General features: G+C 47.4%; 1 protein-coding gene and 1 long non-coding RNA gene across 4 annotated transcripts in view; one reads left to right on the forward strand and one right to left on the reverse strand.

The window, feature by feature from the left end:
• The window catches only part of MSRA (methionine sulfoxide reductase A), a 229,484-nt gene that overhangs the window by 103,051 nt on the left and 104,245 nt on the right, over nucleotides 1-22,188 (forward strand). The gene's annotated exons all lie outside the window — the stretch shown is intronic.
• On the reverse strand, nucleotides 1,520-21,169 carry LOC307212122. The gene is made up of 2 exons (XR_013836847.1): nucleotides 20,877-21,169; nucleotides 1,520-1,555 (listed from the first exon to the last, which is right to left on the reverse strand). It is a non-coding gene; the product is annotated as an uncharacterized lncRNA (long non-coding RNA).

A 22,188-nucleotide genomic window follows, 5' to 3' on the forward strand; every position in this document is an offset into this window, starting at 1 on the left:
TGGTTTCCCAGTAGTGATGTATGGAAGTGAGAGCTGGACCATAAAGAAGGCTGATCGCCAAAGAATGGATGCTTCCTGAATTCTGGTGCTGGAGGAGACTCTTGAGAGTCCCATGGACTGCAAGAAGAACAAACCTATCCATTCTTAAGGAAATCAGCCCTGAGTGCTCACTGGAAGGACAGATCCTGAAGCTGAGACTCCAATACTTTGGCCACCTCATGCTGTCATGCTGGCCACATGACCTAGAAAGTTGTCTGTGGATTAACGCTGGCTCCCTCAGCCTGAAAGCGAGATGAGTGCCACAACCCCATAGCCGCCTTTGACTGGACTTAACCGTCCACGTGAGAGCTGGACCATAAAGAAGGCTGATCGCCGAAGAATGGATGCTTTTGAATTATGGTGCTGGAGGAGACTCTTGAGAGTCCCATGGACTGCAAGAAGATCAAACCTCTCCATTCTTAAGGAAATCAGCCCTGAGTGCTCACTGGAAGGACAGATCTTGAAGCTGAGGCTCCAATACTTTGGCCACCTTATGAGAAGAGAAGACTCCCTGGAAAAGACCCTGATGTTGGGAAAGATTGAAGGCACAAGGAGAAGGGGACGACAGAGGACGAGATGGTTGGACAGTGTTCTCGAAGCTACCAGCATGAGTTTGACTAAACTGCGGAGGCAGTGGAAGACAGGAGGGCCTAGCATGCTCTGGTCCAGGGGGTCACGAAGAGTCAGACATGACTAAATGACTAAACAACAACAACAACATGATCTGAAGGAACGGTAGGTGTTGGCACCTAACTGTTGCCCATTATTTCATTATAGAAAATAAGGAATTTTGTTGGACGAAAGAAGTTTAAAACTATGTTCTTGAGGAACTCTGGGGTTTTCTAGAAGCTCACGAGGTGTTCCTTGATGAGACGATCAGTAAGATCAGAGCTGAGCTTCCATGAAAGACTACAAATTTCTGCCCTGTAATGTGAAGTCACGAAAGAGTGATGGGTGCATCTTTGGGTCCAGTTCACATGGTGGCATCAGTGATCACAGAAGCCGTGGCAAGCACGACATTGACTTAGTGTGCCCCCTAGAACATGGCCTAGAATTTTCTGCATCTTGGCAGGTTCCTCAGAAGTCAGACTGATGCGAAAAACGATCCCAATGCTGAACTGCTGATGTTGCACACTGAGTAAATGGTATGCATTAAGTGCATTTGCATATCTGCCCTTCAGATGGCTAAATCTGGACTTTCAAAAAACTGATGAGTGTCTGTGGCGAGAAATACACTTCTGAGAAATATACACATTTGTTACTGAGGCAAAGAAAATAATGGGGAAGTGTGTTGGTTGTTTTTGTGGGGGGTGGGGAGACCGAGTGCATTGGTTTGCCCCCAGAGCTAGAAGGGATGTTTGTCACAAGTTGGAACATGTGCAAAGGATCAAGGATCTGAAACCCAAGCGTTATGAATAATGGTTGAGGTAATTGTGCATATTTAGCCTTGTAAGGTAATAAGGTAAAGGACCCCTGGACGGTTGTTGTTGTCGTTTAGTCGTTTAGTCGTGTCCGACTCTTCGTGACCCCATGGACCAGAGCACGCCAAGCACTCCTGTCTTCCACTGCCTCCCGCAGTTTGGTCAGACTCATGTTTGTAGCTTCGAGAACACTGTCCAACCATCTCGTCCTCTGTCGTCCCCTTCTCCTTGTGCCTTCAATCTTTCCCAACATCAGGGTCTTTTCCAGGGAGTCTTCTCTTCTCATAAGGTGGCCAAAGTATTGGAGCCTCAGCTTCAAGATCTGTCCTTCCAGTGAGCACTCAGGGCTGATTTCCTTAAGAATGGAGAGGTTTGATCTTCTTGCAGTCCATGGGACTCTCAAGAGTCTCCTCCAGCACCATAATTCAAAAGCATCCATTCTTCGGCGATCAGCCTTCTTTATGGTCCAGCTCTCACGTGGACGGTTAAGTCCAGTCAAAGGCGGCTATGGGGTTGTGGCACTCATCTCGCTTTCAGGCTGAGGGAGCCGGCGTTAGTCCACAGACAACTTTCTAGGTCATGTGGCCAGCATGACTAAAGCACTTCTGGTGCAACGGAACACTGTGACGGAAGCCAGAGCGCACGGAAATGTCTACCTTCCCCCCACAGCAGTACCTATTTATCTACTTGCACTGGCGTGCTTTTGAACTGCTAGGTTGGCAGAAGCTGAGACAGAGCAACGGGAGCCTACCCCGTCGCGGGGATTCAAACTGCCGACCTTCTGATCAGCAAGCCCAAAGAGGTTCAGTGGTTTAGACCACAGCACCACCTGTGTCCCATGTTTAACCTGGTAAAGAGCGGGCTGAGAAGAGATATTGCCATCTTCAGATATCCAAAAGTTGGTCACATGGAGGATGGAGCAAGCATGTTTTCACCTGCTCTGGAGGCTAGCTTCTGAACCAATGGATTCAAGTTACAAGGATGGAAATTCCGACTAAACATCAGGAAGAACTATCTGACAGTAAGAACTATTGGAAAGTGGAGCAGAGTCCCATGTGAGGTGGTGGACTCTCCTTGGATGTTTTTAAGCAGAGGTTGGATGACCACCCGTCATATATGATCTAGTTGAGAACCCTGCATGGCAGGGGGTTGGACTAGATGATCCTTGAGGTCCCTTCCATCTCTACCATTCTGTGATTCTATGACATGGCCATGAATAACAGGAATGGACTGCAGCTGCTATCAGTGCAGATTTCCAAAGGGCAGCAGATGGTGTCGGCTGCCTGTTCGCATCTTTCTCGTTCGCTGCTGCGTTTTGTTTTGTTAAAAATTAATATTCTTATTTCAGTTCAATATCAAAGCTCTTGTTCTCTTAACGATCCAACGCTAAGGAGCTGCAGTGATAATGATGATGACGTTTACAGGGCACATCTTATTTCCTTGAAATGGTGATATTTCTGTAATTACTGTGCGTAATATTATAGCCGCCATTTATACACTGCTGTTCCCAAGGAGCAACAGCCTCCATATGTCGTGTGCATTCTCCTTCACATTAGGGTAATGATTCTGAGCACTTTTAAAATGTGAGTGGAGTGGGAGCAGGGCTTCTTAGCCTATTTTGTGTTTCACTGAGAAAAGTAGTGCTCTGCCCTCATGAAGATGTTGCTAATAAAGCTATATTGGTTTCACAAACATTAACTAAATGAGGAGGATAAATTCTACCTGTGAATTCTCCAGGGTTCAAGGGCCTTCCTCTGTTTGTCTCTCAAGGAGCTCATTTGGTAAAATTTGTTGACACTCTTTAATGCACATGCGTCAGAGTGGGATGCCCATCTATCTTCTGAGGGTCTGCTCAGCTGTGAAGCTCAATTGAATAATAATAATAATAATAACAATAATAATAATAATTTTTATTTATATCCCGCGCTCCCCAGCCGAAGCCAGGCTCAGAGCGGCTAACAACAATAAAAGTAACACAACATTCTAAGATCAATTCATTTTAAAATCAATTCAAAATCAAATTGATGGCAACCATTGGGCTAGAGTTCTGTGAGGAATACCAAAGGAGGGGGTCAGACTCTGCCTTGGCCAAAGGCCTGGTGGAACAGCTCTGTCTTGCAGGCCCTGTGGGAAGATGTCAAGTCCCGCAGGGCCCTAGTCTCTTGGGACAGAGCGTTCCACCAGATTGGGGCCACAGCTGAAAAAGCCCTGGCTCTGGTTGAGGCCAGCCTAACCTCCCTGTGGCCCAGGACCTCCAAGATGTTTTTGTTTGAAGACTGTAAGATCCTCCGTGGGACATACCAGGAGAGGCGGTCCTGTAGGTACGAGGGTCCTAGGCCGTATAGGGCTTTAAAGGTCAAAACCAGCACCTTAAAGCTGATCCTGTACTCCACAGGGAGCCAGTGCAGCTGGTATAGCATCGGGTGAATGTGATCCTGGGGCAAGGACCCCGTAAGGAGTCTCACCACGGCATTCTGCACCTGCTGGAGTTTCTGGTTCAGTCTCAAGGGCAGCCCCATGTAGAGTGAGTTACAATAATCAAGTCTTTTTTTTTTTTTAAAAAATAATTTTTATTAACAGGCCAATCAAATCACATTAATTCCAAATCACATTAGTTCCAAAATATACAGCCAAATTTTTAAAATTTTGTTGGGGGTACCCATACTTTGAGCTCCGAAAGGGATCCAAACATCACTCTTGCTGCTGCTTTAATTACACAGTTCTGTCCAGTTCTGTCCAGATAGTCTCTTTGTTATTTTCCTCATCTTCTTGTTGTTATCATCATCATATATTCCTTTCTTTGTGATCTCTGATAATCTTCACAAGCGGGTTGAAAACAAACATATCCTGTGTGGATTTTACACTCTCCAAGAGCCATATCACATAAAGGACAGACGCCATTTCTACAATAATCAAGTCTGGAGGTGACCGTCGCGTCCCCTCCATACTTGGGCAAGTCACTACATCTCATCCTTAGGAGTAAGGGCTATAAATCTAACTAAGAAATAATCATTTTGCAGGCTGATGGGAGGTTTGCTTTGGGTAAACGGCCCTGAGACCTATGGGTATAGGGCGCTATACAATTTTTAACAACAACAGCTGCTCTTCCTTGGCATCCTGCCACCACTCAAAGTGGCAACTAGTGAAATGGAGTGAGGTTAAAAAGAGAAACCACTTGCACTGGTGCCAAGGAGCTTTGATGTGAAGATAGGGAGCTAGGCTGGGGAGCGCTCAGTAAGCAGGAAAGGCACATGGAGGGACCTTTTTCAGAAATCTCCAGAGAAGTTCACCATGGAAGATCTGCATCAAAGCTTCTTTGGGTGCAGGCTGAATGTGCCAGGAGTTTGGGATTCCCAAGGGTGGAAGTGGCTGAGGAAGGCCCATGGTAAAAAATACAATTGGTTGGTGGTGCAGTAATGTCGTCCCCCAACCGCTTGCCCCTCCCTTGCCTGTCTCTGCTCTCCGGCCAGACTAGGTCTCCTAGGGCAGGGTTGGCAGGTACATCACTTTTTGCAAAACAGAACGAAATCGACCCGGTAGGGCTGCCACCACTCCCTCTGTTCCAGGGGACCCAGAACCACAACCCAGGGAGAAGGCTGTGATCCGTTATCACTGGCTATCCCCCTCTCTACAAGTTGTTTCCACAGACTTGCAGACAGAAATTCTACGGTAGAGCGTACCAAGCGTAAGGCTAGGACTTAGCTATTCCCCCGGGAAGGCACACAACTAAAACAGTTTCTTTCTTAAAAGTTTATTTTAAAATAACATAAAGAACATGCTAAAACAGCAGGCACATCTTTTGAAAGACACAGATGAAAAAATAAAGACGTTGCATAGTATAGCTAACTTACATACTCACAAAGCCTAACACAAATAGGATAGTTGAAGTCATTTCAAGAATCCGCAAACTGAAGGCTTTTGAAGATCTCCATTTCAAAAGACGAAACGACGGCTATTAGGTGGAACGTCACAGCCGGGCATCTTTGCCGATTGCAGTGAGCAATGGCAGAGAGCAACTTCTCAAACAATTCCCCGATCTTTTATTCACAATTCGCACTTGGCGTCGTAACTCTCAAGCCAATCGTAAGTCTTAATTAATATTTAAACGCACCAATGACCGGCTTGCTAGTCAATCAATCTACCCCTTGGCAGCTGGGTCAATTTAGAATCCAGAACTCAAATCAAAGGGTTTCCTCCCTTCCATGGAAACTTTGCAGACATACATTCCCAAACAATTCAAGGACAGATAACATCATTGGGGGGGGGGGGAGGTATTCACACTCTTAGACCCAGGTGTCAGCCCTTTCATTAAATCAAGGCTTCCTTTATCCCAATAAACCTTTCACGCCAAGGAGCCTGCTAGTCTGGAGTTTAAAGATAAAGGTAAAGGTAAAGGTACCCCTGCCCGTACGGGCCAGGCTTGACAGACTCTGGGGTTGTGCGCCCATCTCACTTAAGAGGCCAGGGGCCAGTGCTGTCCGGAGACACTTCCGGGTCACGTGGCCAGTGTGACATCGCTGCTCTGGCGAGCCAGAGCCGCACACGGAAACGCCGTTTACCTTCCCGCTGGTAAGTGGTCCCTATTTATCTACTTGCACCCGGAGGTGCTTTCGAACTGCTAGGTTGGCAGGCGCTGGGACCGAGCAGCGGGAGCGCACCCCGCCACAGGGATTCGAACCGCCGACCTTTCGATCGGCAAGCCCTAGGCGCTGAGGCTTTAACCCACAGCGCCACCTGAGTTTAAAGATACACAACCTCTTTCCCAGGGTCCTTGTGGCCGATGAAGTTCCCACAAGGCTTCACTCCTTTTACTTGACCAAAGAATAATTTCTAACCGTACCAACTTTACTACAGGTGGACTGATTTATGATCTAATAATTTTGTGTCTCTTATTTTGGGAAGACTCTTGAAGCACATGAGTATTGGTGTGCTGCAGTCTTTATTGCTTTTGAACAGAGTCCTGTAAATAACTTGCTATTATTGTATTATTTCCTATTTATCCGAGTTCTTCTTTGGGCTTATATGTTTTGAGTAAGGCAGTTGTCTCTTTTGATATTAACTTCCACAGAGATCGCCATGTTAGTTTGTGGCGGGTGGGGAGCAGCAGAACCTTGTTGCATCTTAGAGAGTAAGAATTGTATTATGACATCAGCTCTTGTAGACTAGAGAGTCCAGTTCATCAGATGTACTCCGTGGAAATATATACTCTGTGGAAATATATGCCATAATAATATATCAATATATTTATTAGCCTTTAAGATGCCATGAGACTCATAAAATTGTAGAGTTGGGATGGACTGCTAGTTCAGCCCACTGCAATACAGAAATCTTTCACCCAGTGTGGGTGAAACCCTGAGTCTCATGCTCTATTCTTCGTCTCATTGTTCCTTTTTGATTCTTGCCACAAAAGAAGAAAGAAGGGGACAGAGGGGAGGGAGAAGAGCTGGTGAGGGGAGGAGGCAAGGTCTACCCAGTTTTGTCTTCCCAGGCCAAGCAGAGAAATTGGCAGCTACCCACTCTGGCCATGCTCCATCTGTGGCATAGTGTTCCTTCATCTGGCAGCCATGCAGCCTCCTTTGGCACCCTGTCTCCTCCCAGGAACTTCTTCACAGAAGAACCAAGAAGAAGACCAAAGGGCAATTGAGGGCTGCAAGGACAGTCGTCAGATACTGGGAAGTGTAGGAGGCTGTCTGGATGTGGAGAAACCTACCTACCTGTATAATTTTTTAGGGCAGCGCTTGGCCTCAGTGTGATCACACATCTTTATCTCAAGCTTGCACACTTGAGCGAGATGCCTCAGTTTTTTAATGCCACATCTGTGAGATCTGAAGAGGTAGTCCAAATCAGAACTTCAGCGAAGACTCTCTGAGTAGCCACCTTCTGCAACTTTTGCTAGTTTGTGTTCTGATTTCCCTGTTGGCTTAAGCCAGTGTTTGCTCACCGAAGTGGCAAAATTAGAAATTAATTGTGTTTTCTTTCCAAACAGTATCAAATGTTAATTGTGGCTGAAATGTCTTCCAGTTATTCAGTCCTAATGTCACATTTCCATAAAGTGTACGCAGCTGAACTTTCTGCTGAATGTGCTGTAGCAGCCTGACATGAGTGTGTCTAATCTCCCATTTCTGAATAAAAGGACAACAAGCAAGTGGAGAGCCATCTATTGGCTTCATGCTTGCCTAGGTCGGCATATTTGTTACCTACGTCAACAACTGGGGTGGCAGAGAAGGGGATGGTACGGACTGTGTAGCAGAGGATGGCTTGGTCTCTGGTAAGGATGCTGAGTATAGGCAGGGTCAGGATTGCTAAAAGTGCTGCTAAGAATTAAATAAAGGATGAAATAAACCACAAGCAGTTGCACAGCCATTGTGGTCCATGTGGTCAGCCACATGCTAAGTTTAATAATCATAGTCAAAGAATGCATATATGGGCTATGATAGTGTTTGGCCTTATCTCTTAGAATCATAGAATTGAAGCATTGGAAGGGACCAAGAGGGTCGTCAAGTCCAAATCCCTGCAATGCCGGAATCTCAAGTAAAGTCTCCATGACAGATAGCCATCCAACCTCTGCTTAAAAACCTCCAAAGAAGGAGTCTTGGCCCTGTTGACATCAGGACTGCTCTTGTCTTTTAAAAAGATTCTTTCCCCCTACTGTTTTCAGTCTGATCAGTGTTAGCAACTTATGGGAAACTGAAATGGGGAAAGTGGAATGCAGGAAATGACATGAGATTTGGAAGTTAAGCTTAACGAAGGCCAGTTTATTTTAGCCATTCATCTTATTGCCTGTAATGCCATTCTTTTAAAAATGGAGCCACCACCATAATTTCCAGAAAATGGAATCTGTGCTCATATGATGTATCCATCCAGTTCATAATAGCCAATTTATAAAAACAATTAAGTGCTGAATAGTGGTCACACTTAGTAGTAGTCTTTCTCCTCCACACTTTTTGAAAGTGTGATTTAATGGTGAAATGTATCTTTTAAACATAATGGCATGGAATATTTTTATTCCATTCCTGCATTCTCTTGAGAAGGAGCTTAAGAAGATGACTATGGTCTCCATGCTAAAATCAGGGAATTGAAATGTAGGCATTATGAGAACTCCAGAATGTCTAATTGTCATTGTGGGAGGAGAATATGTAAAATAAGGCTGTTTGCTGATATTACTCCTGTTGCACTTTTTGCGGCATAATTTATTTATTTTTTGCATTTTTCTGTATGTTTTGCATTTCACTATGTATGACTGAACACTTAGATAAATATCTTACCCTGTTCACCACATAGGACTTACGACCAGAAAAGATGTGAAATGAGATATATATGATCAAAGCAGCACGGCAGGGAAAGGCCCATTTGGAATGAGGATCATGGCATATTTAAAACCATTTCCCATCCATTCAATTTCCCCAGTTACAACCCTTTCCTCCAAATCTACTTATTTTCCCTGTGGAGCAAAATATTTAGGTGTGATACTACTCTGCAGTATCTACATTGATGAATATGTAAATTGGAATGTATATGTAAACAGATTAGCACATGCACAGATACACCACCATTATAATATCAGAATCCCTTTTCTACTGAGGGCCTTTGTTTGCGTTACATTTTGAAACTAGTTCTTAGCAGAGGTTGCCTGTGAAATTAAATAATAATCAAGCACTGATATGGTTTGTTAATCATACCAAATTTTGTGGATGCTCTAGTGATGTGGCTGCTCTAGTAATATGCATTCAAGAACTGGGTATCCTGCTGCATTGTAGTGTTCGCTGTATGCTCAGCCTGGAAAAATAAGCAACCAAGAAATGACAATGTGACATAAAAACAGAAGAGGCACTTCATGTTAGGATTCTTGCTCCATGTTTGCAGTCATGAGATTGTTGTCTATCACATGACAGTGTATGTTTTCATTCCACAGTGTGGGAAGTGACGGAGACAGGATGTTTTGTGTTACTGTGTTCCGGAAAGTGGGACTATTGTCCTTTGTTTTTCCCCTCTTTGCTGTCTGATGAGAAAGAGGAAGGAGCTGAAGCAGAATGCTCTGAGTGTATTATATGTAAATAGATTAGTCAAAATGCTGTGCTACTGAGTTCTGTTACGCAAACCGCAAATACTCTGCAGGATCCCTAAGTGGGCTAATGCCTTTTTGTATCAGTCGTTGTGATGTTCAGGCTGCAGAAAGCATTTGAAGCTCCCGAACGATTGACCAGGAGGGAGAGAACATGCCAGTTGGGCAGGTGTCTCTGCCAGGGTCCTACACATGAATAGGGCGATCCTAACACTCCCAGCATCCCTGAAAACCTTGCCAGGGACCGCCAACCATGACTGTGCTTGTACCCACCCACGGAGGCAGCCAATGAACTCATGAAGATGGGGAAGCGCCCCCCGCCACCTCCCTGTGTTATAACGGCATGCACAAAATGCCAGGCAACCCCAGGGGACTTCCAGCCCCAGTGGCACAGCCAGCAGGGACCCTTCTATATCCAGCCTGCAGATGTTCCTTTGGGCAGGGGTGCAAATCCCATGACACCCCACACAACCGCCATCTAATACACAGAATTCCTAAGTCACACACAAAAGGGAAGGGGGAGAAGCCACTTGCCGCAGCATGGCTTTCTGGGCAGGGCAGCTGCAGAGCACAATTGGTCCTCCTGGGGCAAGGGTTCAAGACCAAACCACAGAGCCTAGGGCTTGCTGATCAGAAGGTCGGCGGTTCGAATCCCCATGATGGGGCGAGCTCCCGTTGCTCGGTCCCAGCTCCTGCCTGTTACGATATGGATGCAATGCAGCTGCAAAGTGCTAGCTTGAAAAGTAAACATGATGGGAATGTTGGGACTGCCTGGGGGAATCAGAGGGGCAGTCAATTCACAGTGCGAAGCACCGGAATTAGCTCAGAGTGTAATATGAGCTCTTCCGTTTATTCCTGTCCAGGAAGTGTTTGCTTCAAGACTGCTGGAGCTTGAAGAGAGCAGTCACGTTTTTTTGTAATGCTGCAAAGACAGAAATAAAGGCATGTAAATACGTTTCTGTCTATCTCTTTCCCCTGCCCGGGGGGGGGGGGCAGGAAAGAGGGGGGTGTTCTTCTCACGCTGAGAAGGATCGCCTATTGCGACCTCGCCTGGATCTTGCTGGGGAATGCAGCCAGGGAGGTCAACAGGGAATCATGCCGGGTGCCTGGGAGAGTTGCCAGTTTCTTCTGATAAAGGCTTGATTCCCGACACTGCCAACCTAGCGGTCCAAAAGCACATCAAAGTGCAAGTAGATAAATAGGTACCGCTCCGACAGGAAGGTAAATGGCGTTTCCGTGCGCTGCTCTGGTTCGCCAGAAGCAGCTTTGTCATGCTGGCCACATGACCCGGAAGCTGTACTCCGGCTCCCTCGGCCAATAAAGCGAGATGAGCTCTGCAACCCTAGAGTCAGCCACAACTGGACCTAATGGTCAGGGGTCCCTTTACTTTTATGTATATGTATGCAATATATATGCAAACACAACAAAACATAAGGTACCATGAAACAATATGAAAATAACTGGCAACTGAATAGACCTGTTGGCACAAAAAGGTGTTCAGGAGAGTCCTGAAAGTTAGCAGTGAGGATGCCTGCATGAATCTCTGCTGGCAGAGTATTGCACACCATGAGGAAGGTGCCACTAACTGCTCAACTTCTAGTTGATGCCAGTCCAGTCGGACTTCTCAAACATGGGAGACCACTAAAAGCATTCCTCCAGATCTGAGTGGCCGAGCAGGTTGGCCTTAAGGTGGATCCAAGTTCCTTGGGATTTTGTATATTAGTAGAATGACCAGGAGGAGCTTGTTATATTATCTCTTCTCAACACTGGTAGGCTTGATAAGAGAAAATTAATGTGGGTTAGAATGGGGTTCATGTGTACTAAAGTCATACTTAGAAATCTTATCAGCTATGAAGGGTTTTTGTTTTTTTTAAAGGATGACCTCTTGATTAAAATTGCAATTCACAATTTCTTTTGTAAACAGACAAGGATTTTGTCCCACTGCATTGTTTTTGATGAGAATTCAAGATCATTTGGAGTAGAGGGGAGAGAAGAGGCCTTTTATTCTGGAGAAGTGGCAGCGTAAATAGCAAACTGTTTACTGAAGCCAGTTTTAATTAATTCCCTGTATGGTTCAAAACTAAGTTGCTCTTATTGGTCCCTCACAGCATAATTAATCATCAGTAATAATTTATTTTATGTGGATTCCGAAGGTTAAACATGGGCACAGCAATTCATTAAAAAAGGGATGGGAATTAATAACATCTAAAAGGTTTGCCACAGAAAAAGTGAAATATCTGGAAAGATTTATTAAAGGCTAATGATTGATGTGTTCAGCGTTTTATCTGCTAAACTTGAGAGCTTAAATCTGGGTCGAGTCCCAACAGAAATACGTTGGCTGGTGCTTGATCATTTCCCAGCGGCTAACTTTTTCTTAGTGAAAAAGCACAATGTTTCACTTTTCATTTACAGTGGTGCCTCGCAAGACGAAATTAATCCGTTCCGTGAGGCTCTTCGTATAGCGGTTTTTCGTCTTGTGAAGCAAGCCCATTGACAGCTTAGCGGATTAGCGCTATTAGCGGTTTAGCGGCTTTTAGCGGCTTATCAGCTTAGCGGATAAGCAGATAAGCGGCTTAGCGGCTTAGAAAAAGGGGGGGGAAGGGGAAAAAACCCGCAGGAACTCGCAAGACATTTTCGTCTTGCAAAGCAAGCCCATAGGAAATTCGTTTTGCGAAGCACCTCCAAAACGGAAAACCCTTTCGTCTAGCGGGTTTTCCGTCTTGCGAGGCATTTGTCTTGCGGGGCACCACTGTATATCCTTGGCAAGATGCTAGTCATCAGTAAGTGTGAAATTCTGAGACCATGGTTGCAAAAATAAATGATATACATAAAAAAGGTAAAGGACCCCTGACAGTTAAGTCATCGTGAACGACTCTGGGGTTGTGGCGCTCATCTCACTTTACTGGCCGAGGGAGCTGACGTTTGTCCACAGTTTTTCCGGATAATGTGGCCAGCATGACTAAGCCGCTTCTGGCGAAACCAGAGCAGTGCACATAAATGCTGTTTACTTTCCTGCTGGAGCGGTACCTATTTATCTACTTGCACTTGACGTGCTTTCAAACTTCTAGGTTGGCAGGAGCTGGGACCGAACAACGGGAGCTCACTCCATTGCAGGGATTCGAACTGCCAACCTTCCGATCGGCAAGCCCTAGGCTCAGTGGTGTAGACCACAGTGCCACCCGTGTCCCAAATGATATACATATGAGAGCATAAATTGTGTATATCTTAATCTTATTGTGATGTACATTTTTAGTTACTGCTTTATGACAGAAGTGGGCAACCTTTTCTGTCAAGGACCAACCTGAAATAGCATGCAGTGTCATAGAAACCCCACTTCCTCTTTCCTTAGGCTGGCAAAAGGGTAGCCATAGGAGAGGTGAGATAAGACCAGGAAACTCTGTAATGCCTCTATGGCAAATTATGCAAAAGTACCTAGCAGAACACTTTCCAGAATGTTCAGTACCTTCACCCTGCAGGGCCACATTTTATGCAGTAATTAAGTACAAAAGCATCACAAAGCATCACTTGCTTCATCTGTGGAAATTTTACTCATGGCACTGCACCCTACAGAATATCACAGGGTGGCAGCCTGGAAGCAGGGATCTTCCATGCTTGCCCCTGCACTTTGGAATGTCTTTTCCTCTGTGTACATGAAAAAGAAGAAGAGTTTGGATTTGATATTCCACTTTATCACTACCCCAAGGTGTCTCAAAGCAGCTAACATTCTCCTTTCCCTTCCTCCCCCACAACAAACACTCTGTGAGGTGCGTGAGTCTGAGAGACTTCAGAGAAGTGTGACTAGCCCAAGGTCACCCAGCAGCTGCATGTGGAGGAGCGGGGAAGCGAACCCGGTTCACCAGATTATGAGTCCACCACTCTTAACCACTACACCACACTGGAAAGACATGAGGTTGGAGGATGGATGTTGGTTAACAGATTGAGGTTGAATCCTGACAAGATGGACGTACAGTTATACCTTGGTTCTCAAATGCCTTGGTACTCGTACGTTTTGGCTCCCGAACAACGGAAACCCGGAAGTAAGTGTTCAGGTGTTCTGGCTGAATTGGTTCAGTTTGTAAAAAAAAAAGTTGTATACCTCTTCATCCAGCTAAAATTCAAACTTGCTACATAATCCCTAGCTGCAAAGAAGTTTCTGACTGTGGCTTGCAAACTTTTATGAGCATAATGCATAACATAAAGGCAGAAAATAACAAGTATGTTACAATGAAAGCCATTGAGTTTCTCTAGTTTCCTCTAGCGGTGCCCAAGTAACCAGATTACTCCCAATAAAAGCCATACAGTAACCTAAAGAATAGGCCCAATAAAACAGCTGCAAAAGCATACTATCACTAAACAGTGTCAAAATAATGTTAATACTGGTGTTTGGTAGACCTGGGTAGGGAGAGCATTCCACAGGCAGGGAGCCACAACTGAAAAGGCCCTCTTCCTCCCCCCCCTCTCTCTGTGTGTATACACACACACACACACACACACAATGATTTGAGTGTGAACATCAAATCATGCAGATTCCCAGGTGTCAGAGCTGCCCAAGGTCCCAGCTCACAAAGGACCAACGCCAGTTCTTACTATATACAAAAGTCTTTATTAAGGTTCAGTTTCCATTTCCAATCCGCGGCGTGCAGCTCTACGTCTCAACCCTAGACCGCTGAAGCTCCATCTGAATCTCCCCCTCGACACCAGTTCAAGACCCTAGCCTTGCTCCACCTCCTCCTCTGCTCCTTTCTCCTCTGGGTCCTTCTGCCCTCTGGGGTGTCGCCCTTTCTGGACTCTTCTGATGCTGATTCCCCGGATTTTCCCCCCTGCTTCCGGCGTGCTTTAGGACCTGGCTCCCAATCCGACCTCCCTGCTGTCCCGCGCTCCTGTACATTTGAACTTGGCGCGCGCGCCCAGCCGGCAACCTTCCTCCTGACCGCTACACTGCTCCTGTCACTGCTTCCCCCTTCGGGGGGGTTGGCTGGGTCTGACTTCCCCTCCGTTCCCTCACTCAGCGATAGGGGCGTGGTCAGCCCTGCCTCATCTTCTCTCCCCACTGGAGGGGAAGCCGGCCCTGACACATGGGACTCTTCCCCCCCGCTACGCCCTGGTGGGGAAGCTGGTCCCGATCTCCAGCTGCTGCTTTGGGAGTTGCCACTGGCCCCTTGCTTCTGGTGCGTCCTTCCCGGGACCCCCCCTTGCCCTGGCCATCGGTGCCCCCTTCTGGGAGTCTTCCGAATCGCTGGAGAAGCTCATGGAATCTCTCGGCCCACTGTCATACTCCCCTACGCTGCCCTCGGATTGTTCCCCTTCGCTCTCCGCTTCCTCTCTCCCCTGTGCCTCTGCTCCTGAACCCCTGACATCCATCCCCCCTCGAAGCCCCCCCTTCCCCCCTCCCCCTCTTCGGATGCGGGTTCCGGGTGCTCCAGTGTTCTGGGGGTGAGTGCGGGATACAGTTCTTCCCCTCTGGTGTGCAGCTGGCCGGCTGGGTCCGGCCAGTCCGGAATGGGCTCGTCAACGTCGATCTCCTCTGCTTCCATCTCTCTGCAGCTGTGCTCGAACCCAGGATCCTCCCTCAACACGTCCATGTCCGTCCGTCCCCCCGGTCGCCTCGGGGGATGCTGCCTGCCAAGGCCCCTTCAGCAGTTCCCTGCTCCACCCCACCTCCGGTTGATCGTCCCACCAATAAGAGCGGTCTGTAACAGACCCCGAGAGTGATCCCTCCGGGGAGTGTGTGTCGGGTGCTGGTTCCTCATCTGATGAGAACCCCTGGAACGTGCTGGCTGAAAGTGTGGGTGTGAAAAGATATTCGTCGAAATAATCTGCCGGCATAGGTCTGTGTGGGAAGAGTGCATGGAACTCGTCTTTGAGGTAGTGCTCCTCCACCGCGTAGTACGCTACCCAGCTGTTGGCGCTGGCCGGGGTACCTTCCCTGGCGAGGAGATATTCAACCCCCTCTTCCCCCCATCTCGAGTCCAAAATCTCCGTGACCTCGTTGAGTGGCCCTGCTCTCGGTGACCCCCCCGTTGGCGATTTGCGGGGTGGGTCTGGTGCGTTCCCTGGTGCCTGGAACCTGTGGGGTTCCTTGTAGGGTGTGAGCACTGATCTATGAAAGAACGGGTGCATTCTGGAGCCCTCCGGGAGTGTCAACCGGAAGGCTACCGGATTGATTTGTGCCTCGACTTGGTAAGGCCCTAGCTGTTTGTGTCTGAGCTTCTTCTTAGCTAACGTCCTGGCCGGCACTGCCTGGGCTGCTAACCAGACCCAGTCCCCCACCTGGATGTCTTCCCCGACTCTCCTGTGCCTGTCTGCCTGCACCTTGTATGCTTGCTTTGCTAGTTCTAAATTCCTTTGGAGCTGCTCGTGGACCTCCCGCAATTCCTCTGCCCAAGCCTCTGCTCCCTGTGTGTCCCCCTCCCCCACTTTTTCTAATCCGGGGAAGGTTCTGGGATGCCGTCCATTGTTGGCGAAGAACGGTGTCACCCCCGTGGACACGTGCTTCATGTTGTTGTAGGCAAACTCGGCCAGCGGTAGGTAGTCCACCCAGGTCGCGGGCTGTTGATTTGCGTAGCATCTCAGGTACTGCTGCATGATGGCGTTGACCCTCTCCGCTTGTCCGTTGGTCTGCGGGTGGCGAGCCGACGCTAAGTTGATCTTGACGTTCAGGATGCCCAGCAGCTTCTGCCAAAAGCTTGAGATGAATTGACGACCCCGGTCGGACAGGATGGACCGCGGTAAGCCGTGAACCTTGAAGATGTGGTCTATGAACAGCTTGGCTGTCTGTTCCGCTGTGGCCACCTTCGCGCAAGGAATGAAATGCGCCATCTTGGTGAGCAGGTCTATGACCACGAGTACCGCTGTTTTGCCTCGCGAACTGGGCAGATCTGTGACAAAGTCCAGGGCCACTTTCTCCCACGGTCCGAGCGGCGTCTGTAGCGGTTCCAACAGTCCCGCCGGCGGCCTGTGTACTGGTTTGGCCCTTTGGCATGTGTCACACCTAGTGACGTAATACACGACCTCTCCCCTCATCTTGGGCCACCAAAAGTCTCTGGCTACTAATTCCGCCGTCTTGTCCTTGCCGAAATGCCCAGCGCTGGGCGCGTCGTGTAACTGCTGCAGCACTTTCGCGCGGAGGTCGTCTCCCGGCACGTAGAGGGCCCCTTTGCGGATGAGCAGTCCGCCGCGTATCTGGAACTCGTCATCCTTTGCAGTGCCTCTTTGCACCTCCTCCATCTTGGATTGTGCGAACGAATCCACCTGCAGCGCGCGACGTACCGCGTCCAGGTCCACGATGGCTGAAGCGCACGCCCACGCCTTCGGTGCGAAAATGTGCTTGGCCGCCACCGGTGCCGCTTCCTCGAGATACTGCGGCTTCCTGGATAGCGCATCCGCCATGACGTTGCTGTCTCCCGGGATGTATTCTATCCTGAAGTCGAAATCCGCAAAGAACTCCGCCCAGCGGATGTGTCTCTGGTTCAGGAACCGCGCCATGCGCCAGTACTCCAGGTTCTTATGGTCCGTGCGGACCTGCACCGTGCGTTTGGCTCTGATGAGGAAGTGCCGCCATGCTTTGAAGGCTGCATGAATGGCCAGCAACTCCTGTCCCAGATGGTGTAGTTCTGTTCCGACTTGCTGAGTTTTCTGGAGTAGAATGCGCACGGCCTCCAGTCCCCTCGCGGATCTTGCTGCAGCAGGACCGCCCCCACCGCTCTGTCTGAGGCGTCCGTCTCAACCCTCATTGGTTTGCTGGGGTTGACGTGTAGCAGCTGTTCTTCGGACGCGAAGAGATGCTTGAGTCTCTGAACCCCTGACACCAGGAGAGGAGATCATAGGCACTTTGCTCTTCCTCTGATCCTGCTGCTGTCACCTAAAGCATGGTTCACCTTACATGTTTTGTCCAAACCTAGGCTCATGGGTGCTCGCTTCGGCAGCACATATACTAAAATTGGAACGATACAGAGAAGATTAGCATGGCCCCTGCGCAAGGATGACACGCAAATTCGTGAAGCGTTCCATATTTTTGAATCCGAGACCAGGACAAAGAGACAGTGGAAGAAGATTGGAAGAAGTTTAAAGACTACCTTAACAAACATTATAAAATTAATGAAGGCTAAAAAGATATGGGTTTAAAAATTAGCGGTTTGCAGGGGCGTTGATTAAGGAAAAAGAATAGAATTATTAAAAATTATGGGAATTATGGGAATGGATTTGCTGACAAGAAAAATGAGATTAGAATACAGAAGGGGGAGGTGCGAGGAGGTCGGTGAAAGTTGGTTTTGAAAATAAGATCTGAATTTATACTTGTTTTGTTTTTGTTTTGTATGTTGGTTTTTGTATGTTTTTATTGTTGTTTGTATTTGTGTTTTTATGTGTTAATTTGAAACTTAATAAATATTATAATATATATATATATATATAAAAACCTAGGCTCGTGGGGTGAACCACTAACTGTAAGCAAGGTTTGTTCTTTATCTTGTTTATTATTAAATTCATTTACCACCCTTCATCCAAAGATCACAGGGTGGTTTACAGTATAAAAACACAAAAATGTATAACAATAACAAACAAAACAATAATCCCCATCACACAGTTTAAAAGGCCATAATTAGCCAAAGGCCTGGGAGAAGAGGGATGTTTTTGCCTGACGCCTAAAGGAATGTAATGAAGGCACCAGGTGAGCCTCCTTGGGGAGAGCATTGCGCAAACAGGGCGCCACCTTGGTTTAGTTCAGTGTTTCCCAACCTTGTGCCTCCAGCTGTTTTTGAACTACAACTCCCATCATCCCTGACTAGCAAGACCAGTGGCAAGGGATGATGGGAATTGTAGTCCAAAAACAGCTGGAGGCACAAGGTTGGGAAACACTGGTTTAGTTTAGTCCAGGCATGGCTGGCCAAACTCGGCCCTCCAGATGTTTTGGGACTACAGTTCCCATCATCCCTGACCATTGGTCCTGTTAGCTAGGGATGATGGGAGTTGTAGTTCCAAAACATCTGGAGGGCTGAGTTTGGCCATGCCTGGCAGTCCTAAGCAAGATCTGAGCCTGTCTCTTACAACACCTGATGGCAGAATAAAACCAGATCTTAAAGTGCTGCTTCGGAGCGTTCTGTTTTCAGATAGGCAATCTTTTGTTTTGTTTTGTTTTGTTTTAAAGGTACAACTGGTCCTTAATAGCGGGAGAGCAGAAATCAATGCTATCTGCAAAGGAGTGGTGTTCTGAATGTGGAGCAAGGGAATAAACAAAAGCTTCAATTAATGCCGTGGCAGAAGGCCAGGTTGCAGAATGACGAGGCATGAATTCTCGGCTTGCCAGAGATGAGCACAAGCGAGATGAGTGCAAGGATTTTATGCACCCCTAGGAATAAGACCACCAAAAGTGGAGTGAATGTGTATGGAAATGTGGTCATAAAAATAAGGGGGCGCAGTGTGCAAATGATTTCCCTTGCTAGCAGTACTTGAATTATAGGGGGCAGAGAGGGCCCACTATCCCTTACCATTTATGATGACTCCCTCAGCAGCTGAAGGCTATGGGGAAGGTCAGTGGAGCAGTCAGGAAGTGGGGGTCCATACCCTCCCCCAACCATAAACTGAGCACTGTATCCCACCTTGCTTTGCCCTGCCTCTTTTTCTCTGTGTCACCCTTTCAGTTTACTTCTGCACTGTCACTCAGTTTTGTTGTTGTTTAGTCGTTTAGTCGTGTCCGACTCTTTGTGACCCCATGGACCAGAGCACGCCAGGCACTTCTGTCTCCCACTGCCTCCTGCAGTTTAGTCAAACTCATGCTGGTAGCTTCGAGAACACTATCCAACCATCTCGTCCTCTGTTGTCCCCTTCTCCTTGTGCCCTCCATCTGGCCAAAGTACTGGAGCCTCAGCTTCATGATCTGTCCTTCCAGTGAGCACTCAGGGCTGATTTCCTTCAGAATGGAGAGGTTTGATCTTCTTGCAGTCCATGGGACTCTCAAGAGTCTCCTCCAGCACCAGAATTCAAAAGCATCAATTCTTCGGCGATCGGCCTTCTTTATGGTCCAGCTCTCACTTCCATACATCACTACTGGGAAAACCATAGCTTTAACTATATCAGTGTTTCCCAACCTTGTGCCTCCAGCTGTTTTTGGACTACAATTCCCATCATCCCTTGCCACTGGTCTTGCTAGTCAGGGATGATGGGAGTTGTAGTTCAAAACAGCTGGAGGCATAAGGTTGGGAAACACTGAACTATATGGACCTTTGTCAGCATGGTGATGTCTCTGCTTTTTAAGATGCTGTCTAGGTTTGTCATAGCTTTTCTCCCAAGAAGTAGGTGTCTTTTAATTTTGTGGCTGCTGTCACCATCTGCAGTGATCATGGAGCCCAAGAAAGTAAAATCTCTCACTGCCTCCATTTCTTCCCCTTCTATTTGCCAGGAGGTCACTCAGTTAGGTTCACAGATAAAAACAGTGCTGGTTGTTGCTCACTTCTGTGTGTCTTTTGTCACACCTAACCCTTTCCTTCCACACCTGCTACGCATGGCGGCCTTTAAACATTTCTGTGGTGTGAGATGGTTTAGATTGCAAGGAATGCAGATAGATCAGAGATGAGGTTAAGGGAAAAGTACCTCATCAAAGACTCCTAGCGGTCATGGAATATCTGGTGATATAGTCTTGTGGAGCAGGAATTGGTTAAGTAATGGGAAGCAGAGAGTAAGAATAAATGGATGGTTCTCATGGGGGGAGGATGTAGAAAATGGAGTCCTCCAAGGGTTGCTTTTGGACCTGCACTTTTAAAATTGTCCATACATGATCTAGTGTTCAGGGTGAGCAGTGAGGTGGCCGTGTTTGCAATTGATGTTAAATTGTTTGGGTCATAAAACAAACAGGGACTGTGCAATTTAGTGCAGACAAGTATAACGTGATGCATGCTGGGGCAATTTTTTTTTACTAATTTCATGTATACACTCACAGGGGCTGAAGTGGCAGTGATTGACCAGGAGCAAGACCTTGGGATCGTAGCAGCTAGCTTGATGAAGATGTCAACCCAGTGTGTGGCAGCTGTGAAAAACGCTAATTCCATGCTGGGGATCAATGATAATTAGGAAAGGAATTGGAAATAAAACTGCCGATAGCATAATGGAATTATACAAATCTATGGTGCAGCTTTATTTGGAATACCAAATCGCCTCACTTCAAAAAGGATATTGTTGAGTTAGAAAAGGTTCAGAAAAGGTCAAGTGAAATGACCAAGGCAATGGAGAAACTCCTCTAGAAGGAAAAGTTACAAACATATTTGGAGCTTTTTAGTTTAGAGAACAGGTGAGTAAGAGGCAACATGATTTGTTGTTGTTTAGTCGTTTAGTCGTGTCCGACTCTTCGTGACCCCATGGACCAGGCACTCCTGTCTTCCACTGCATCCCACAGTTTTGTCAAACTCATGCTGGTAGCTTCAAGAACACTGTCCCACCATCTCGTCCTCTGTCGTCCCCTTCTCCTTGTCTCCTCCATCTTTCCCAACATCAGGGTCTTTTCCAGGGAGTCTTCTCTTCTCATGAGGTGGCCAAAGTCTTGGAGCCTCAGCTTCAGGATCTGTCCTTCCAGTGAGCACTCAGGGCTGATTTCCTTCAGAATGGAGAGGTTTGATCTTCTTGCAGTCCATGGGACTCTCAAGAGTCTCCTCCAGCACCAGAATTCAAAAGCATCAATTCTTCAGCGATCAGCATTCTTTATGGTCCAGCTCTTGCTTCCATACATCACTATATGAGTGAAATAGGAAATACCACAAATGCATTATATTAGTCAAAACTTCATACCAAAAATATGTTTATTAGTAGGAATTTGCACTAAAATGTTGACAAATATTCATGAGGACTTTTTTTTCTAAAAGGTGGCGTTTGTTTGTTTGTTTGCAAATTGCTTTTGAAATACAGTGGTGCCCCGCAAGACGAACGCCTCGGAAGACGAAAAACTCGCTAGACGAAGGAGTTTTTCGTTTTCTTAGCCGCTTCGCAAGACGCATCTCCCTATGGGCTTGCTTCGCAAAACGAAGCTTGCTCCGCAAGCTCCGGGGATAGCGGGGAAGCGCAGCGCGTCTTCTCCGCTGTCCCCGGACCTCTTTTGAAGCAAGGGGCGGCGGGGAGAAGATCGCTTCTCCCCGTTGCCAGCCCCGCAATCTCCGGGGACAATATGTCCCCGGACCCCTTTTGAAGCAAGGGGCGGCAACGGGGAGAAGCGATCTTCTCCCCTCCGCCCCTTGCTTTAAAAGAGGGGACAGAGGGGAAGGCGCATGCCTTCCCCTCTCTCCCCGGACCCCTTTTGAACCAAGGGGCGGCAACGGGGTGAAGCGATTTTCCCCTCTGTCCCCTCTTTTGAAGCAAGGGGTGGCAACGGGGAGAAGATCGCTTCTCCCCGTTGCCGCCCCTTGCTTCAAAAGGGGTCCGGGGAGAGAGGGGAAGGCGCGCGCCTTCCCCTCTGTCCCCGGACGGTCTCCATAGGAACGCATTGATTGATTTTCAATGCATTCCTATGGGAAACCGTGCTTCGCAAGACGAAAAACTCGCAAGAAGAAAAAACTTGCGGAACGAATTAATTTCGTCTTGCGAGGCACCACTGTATGGAGAACTGACTTTAAGATTGGAAATATGAGAAACAGAGAGAAGCGAATTTGACAAATTCGTACATCCCTGCTTGTGGCAGAGCAGAAT

This window comes from Podarcis cretensis, assembly GCF_951804945.1.
Source record: "Podarcis cretensis genome assembly, chromosome: 3".
Taxonomy (NCBI): Eukaryota; Metazoa; Chordata; class Lepidosauria; order Squamata; family Lacertidae; genus Podarcis; species Podarcis cretensis.